Source organism: Sinocyclocheilus rhinocerous, unplaced genomic scaffold, assembly GCF_001515625.1.
Source record: "Sinocyclocheilus rhinocerous isolate Xijiao unplaced genomic scaffold, SAMN03320098_v1.1 scaffold1584, whole genome shotgun sequence".
Taxonomy (NCBI): Eukaryota; Metazoa; Chordata; class Actinopteri; order Cypriniformes; family Cyprinidae; genus Sinocyclocheilus; species Sinocyclocheilus rhinocerous.
In genome coordinates this window covers 36,956-42,955 of record NW_015641037.1, presented here as the reverse complement: position 1 = coordinate 42,955, position 6,000 = coordinate 36,956, and the positions used below count along the sequence as shown (strand labels likewise).

General features: G+C 31.9%; 1 long non-coding RNA gene across 1 annotated transcript in view; it reads right to left on the bottom strand.

Moving 5' to 3' along the window:
* LOC107754239 (uncharacterized) overlaps nt 1-6,000 on the bottom strand; it is a 42,168-nt gene that overhangs the window by 13,147 nt on the left and 23,021 nt on the right. Inside the window, exon 3 of the long non-coding RNA XR_001641561.1 lies at nt 4,213-4,354. This is a non-coding gene — a long non-coding RNA (uncharacterized LOC107754239). The remainder of the gene's footprint in view (nt 1-4,212; nt 4,355-6,000) is intronic.

The window sequence follows — 6,000 nt, the reverse complement described above, 5'->3', positions numbered from 1 at the left end:
AAATAATATTTTAAAATTCTTTGAGCTTTACATCACAGGAATAAATGACATTTTAAAATATATTCGAATAGAAAAGTTATTTTAACTTAATTATTTTATTTGAATAAATAATACAATTTAATATTAGTGATAATATCTTAATATTAGAGTTTTACCTGTATTTTTAATCAAATAAATGCAGCCTTGGTGATGTGTAGACAACGTTTGGTACAATGCATATAAAAACAAATGGCACAACAGACAAAATATTGTTTTAATGAGAAATTTATTTAATGTAGCAACTGCTTTATACTAACAATATAAATACAGTAAGCAACATAAATAAAACATATTATTATACCACATATGTAAAACTTGTAAAAAATATATGTATAAAATAATGCATATATTATAATAAATATATATAAATTACTCTAATCTTTTACTAATGTTATTATATTAATGATTGTTGTTTTAATTAAATGTTATGTATAAATACAGTATACTATTTTAAAACGATAAAATATGAAATATATTTTATGTATAACAATATAAATGAAAATATTATACCATATGTAAAACAAATACCTTATTTTATGACTATACTATATGCTTATACAATAATTTATTCTATCAATTAATTATTATTAGATATTATAATTATTAATACATATTGCTATAATTATGCTATAATATCATGATTATTATCATTTCTCAGTATTTTGACATTATTTTAATAAACTCTATTCTATGTATATTGTATGAATTGTTATAATTATTTAGTCATTACATATTTATTAATATAATTACATCACTATATATATATATATATAAATTATACAAAAATATTAATGAACTAATTAAAAAATAATTTAGTACATCATTTAACTTTATAATTGAAACCATTATAATTTAAATTATCATAAATTTTAATAATCAATCTGATTTTTCTAGTGTTTTTGAGTTGTTGTTGTTATAAATATATTCTGCTTAGTTCTTCCCCAACACTGAAGCTATCAGAGCTGAACGGGTGAAACTGGATGGAGGATGTCCTTAAACCCCAAAAGATGTCCCAACACCTTCCTCATCTTCTCCTGACATTGGCTCGTCTCATCATCGCCATGCCTTTATTTCTCCATATGACTCCAAAACGAGCTCGTTGGGGAAATCACACAAGTATGAAACATCACTGGCTTTACCTCCAGGCTCTTCCATGACCTTGCCGAATATAGCCACGACCTCTTCTTTACTGTGTCCATGTGGAGTGTCTGGGGACGTCAGTCCCTGCAGCACTCGACGTGTGTGTGTGTGTGTGTGCTCCTCAGGCACTCTCCTCACTGTCCTGTCTATAGAAATAACTCTGTTATGCTCCTCGTCACTGAACACACTCCAAACTCCCAGCGACAGCCCACCCTTCCTGCATCAAAGCCGTCCCAACAGCTAACGTCAAGAAAAACTGCGCTGTCAACACAAAACAACACAAAAGTTGCCCTTTCAAATCCAAGAGAGGTTGAAGTAAACATCTCCACAATCGACAACTGCTGGCGAATGATCTGAGCATCCTCTCCATGGTAAAGAAAAACCCTTTCACAACATCCAGCCACAGCACCATATTACAGTGACGGTATTTGATGGTAATACCATCGTACTTTGATCAAAACCAAGGTACTGAAATTGATGTACTTTGATGTAATTGATTTACATGGTACACGCCAAAGTAGTTTCAAGAATACCTTAATATTCTGGTTACAGTAGAACGCTGATCTTTTCTTTTTATTCACATCAAAATTGGAGGAAAGGTTAAGGAATTACAGCTCTTTAATATGTACCTCCCCCCTTTTTCAAGGGACCATAAGTAATTGGAAAATTGACTCAATTGAGCTGTTTCATGGACAGGCGTGGGCTATTCTTTCATTATTTCTACATCAATCAAGCAGGTAAAAGGTCTAGAGTTGATTCTAAGTGTGCCATTTGCATTTGGAAGCTGTTGCTGTGAACCCACATCATGCGGTCAAAGGAGCTCTCCATGCAAGTGACACAGACAATTGTTAGGCTTCAAAAACAAAACAAATCCATCAGAGAGATAGCAGGAACATTAGGAGTGGTCAAATCAACAGTTTGGTACTAGAGACCTGCACTCCCGCTGGAGTACCGCGGGACCCAACGCAACAGGGTGCGGCGCGGGACAACTCTTGATGGGCGAGTGCGGGCGGGAGAAAAACCCTTTCACAACATCCAGCCAAGAGAAGAGCACTCTCCAGGAGGTAGATGTGTCACTGTCAAAGTCTACAATCAAGAGAAGACTTCACGAGAGCAAATACTGAGAGTTCACCACAAGGTGCAAACAAGGCCAGATTAGACTTTGCCAAAGAAACATCTAAAAAAAAGCCAGACCTCTTCTGGAAAAGCATTCTTTGGCGGCTGAAATTAAGATCAACCTGTACCAGAATGGAACGGAAAGAAGAAAGTATGGAAAAGGCTTGGAACAGCTTATGATCCAAAGCATACAACATCATCTGTGAAACATGGTGGAGCAATGTGATGGCATGAGCATGCATGGCTTCCAGTGGCACTGGGTTACTGGTGTTTAGTGATGACGTGACAGAAGACAGAAGCAGCCGGATGAATTCTGAAGTGTATAGGGATATACTCTCTGCCCAGATTCAGCCAAATGCAGCAAAGTTGATTGGGCGGCACTTCATAGTACAAATGTCCGATGACCCAAAACATACAGCAAAAGCAACCCAGGAGTTTTTCTAGGTAAAAGTGGAATATCCTGTAATGGCCGAGTCAATCTCCTGATCTCAACCTGATTGAGCTTGCATTTCACTCGCTGAAGACAAAACTAAGGGCAGAAAGACCCACAAACAAACGACAACTGACGTCAGCTGCAGTAAAGGTCTGGCAAAGCATCACAAAGAGGAAACCCAGTCTCTGGTGATGTCCATGAGTTCCATACTTAGGGCAGTCATTGCCTGCAAAAGATTCTCAACAAAATATAAAAAATTAACATTTTATTTATGATTATATTTATTGGTCCAATTACATTTGAGCCCCTCAAAATGGGGAGACTGTGTATAAAAATGGTTGTAATTCCTAAGCTTTTTATGTTATACTTTTGTTCAACTCCTTAAATTAAAGCTCAACGTCTGCACTACAATTTCATCTTGATTGTTTCATTGTAATTCTATTCTGGTGGCATACAGAGCCAAAAATATAAAAATTGTGTCAGTGTCCAAATATATATGGACCTAAGTGTATGTATATATACAAAATCTAAAAAAAAAAAAAACATTTTTTTTAATATAATAAATAATTACAATTGTTTAATTATATAATAATTATATATTTAACTGATAAGCCTTTTAGGCTTTTAGAAAAAAAAATCCACATTTTTTATCAAAAAAAAAAAAAAGGAGTACAACATTTTGGGACATGCACCATGACAATACCATGTTTTTGTTGGATTCACATCATAGTAGCAATTTACCATGTTATCGGCCATTTAATATAAGCATTCATAAATATTACATGTAACATCACATTATATTAAACTATACAATGTTGTTTTTGGAAATATACCATGATCTAACTACAATAATATTACCATCTAATACCATCAATATACCACATTAACCATCATGTAAATATGTAAAATAAATAAATAAACAAATAGTAAATGAATAAATGTATTTACTTAAATGGAATCTTACTACCATGGCTACCATTGTAGCCTATTCATATAATTAGCATGGTACATGAATAATATGGTAATAATATAATAATTATCAGAAAACACATTACACTGGTTAGTTTGCATTAGTCAGCTATTAAACAAAAATGAAGCCAAGAACAAAGAGCGTTTATGTTGAATGTTTAAAAAGACACTTTGAAGAGGAATCTGAGCTGAAAGCCTGTGTTTTTGTTTTGTCTGATGTCTGATGTTATTTATTTTATTGTGTCTGCAAAGTGCAAGGCTTTACATCTATTTGCACGCATTTCGTTATTTTTTTTACCCAAAAGCCAAAGCAGAGATCAAAAGATCAAAAACAAGTGAGAGTTGATCTTCAGGGCATGAACACATCATTAACATGCTTGCGCCTGAGCCTGACCTTCAAGGTTAAAAACACACACATAAACGGAACAGCACAAACACACATAAGCAGGGATAGTGAGGTTTATAGGTCATGCTTACAGAGAAACGCACACACACACACACACACACACACACACCTGTCTGTTTCAGTGTGTCAGTGTTCAGCAGGTGTCACATGATGTCAAACAGTATGTGGCTGATCCAGGCAGATCAAACCCGCAGGTCCATCCGTCCAGAGATCCTCACAGACGAGAAACACACCCTGAGCTGATGCCATCCCTGAAACACAGGAGCTACAGACATGAACAAAGGGAAAGATGTGTGTGACTGGAATTTAAGTATTAAATAGATAAATAAGACAGGAATTTTGTGCATATATATATTTTGCTATACTACACTGAATCAACATTATAACACAATACACAATTTAATATTTTCATTTTTATTGTTTATATCACATGAAAAAAATATATTTTATTAAGTTTAGAAATTAAATCTTTTTATGTGATATAAATTAAAATTAAAACAGTTATTTCTTTTATTTACATTATACAATAATTGGCACACACACACACCACACACAGCATAATATTTAAACAGAATTGTATTTAAATATAATTGTATTTTATAACATTCATATTTATAATTATTAGTACTAATACAATACTATAATTATATTAGAAAAATTATAAGTAATGATTAATAAAATACATAATATGTATGTGTATAAAAATGACAATAATAATACAATTTAAATTAAATATATCAATCAATTTTATAATTGAAATAAATTTGTATTATTAATATTATAAAAGTTATAACAATATAAACAATATATAATATTTTATTCAATAATTATCATTTCAAAACACACACATTATATTTATATATTTAAATAGAGTTGTATTTTTACAATATTAATATTTATAAAAAATTAGTACTGATATAATACTATAATTATATTAGTTAATAATTATTAATAATAATAGAATATATGTAAATGTATAACAATTACAATAATGATAATTATATTTATTTTAATCATATCAATCAATTTTATTATAATTATTAATATTATACATTTAATAACAATATAATTTTTTTTCCAATAATTGTATTCAATAACTATATATATATATGGTATATTATCATTTTTATTTATATTGTTTTAAAATAGCATACTTTATTTGTACACAAATTTAAATTAAAACAATTTATTACAAAAATTCAGTATGTGCCATTCTACCTTGTGCTTCTCCTTCGCTAGTAAACAGGTATTTCACATCATAGCTGTTACTATGTTGTGTATATATTTACATAGGATAGAACTGACCAATCAGCTTTCAAGACAAGAGCTATCAGTTTTAAAATAGAAAAAACAACACAATTAAATAGCCAACTTTTTCTGTGCATATAATAAAAAGTCTTGTTTTAAAGACAGCTCTCAACAACCCCCAACTGTCCGTTCCGGAAATAATATGAGCTTTTTTTAATTTAGATCTCCAATGAAGATTTCGGGGCTCAGAGAGGCGAACAGCTGTGTTTCTGCCCTGATAAATGACTCATTTAAATGAGTTTCATTAACGATACGTAGGAGTCTTGTCGAGCGCTGCGCTATGTTTTGATGTACAACAGCCGTTATGACAGCAGGGGTTTGTGCGGCAGTCCGTGAGTTAATGGAGTCAAATGGAAATTATCTGATGGCTAACACATCTCTGAATGTAAATCTCCCTCGAATATTGAAGTCGGGCTCGTCGTATGTCGCCCGGCTATCAAATTATTCATTCTATATACACACAATAGAAACTAAATTACCTCATAAAAAGGATGTGGAAAAAATAAATTAATTCTTTGTCATTGAAATCTCCTCCCGCTACTGAGACACATGCTAGGTTGAAATCACTAGCGTGTGACTAAGTGTTTGA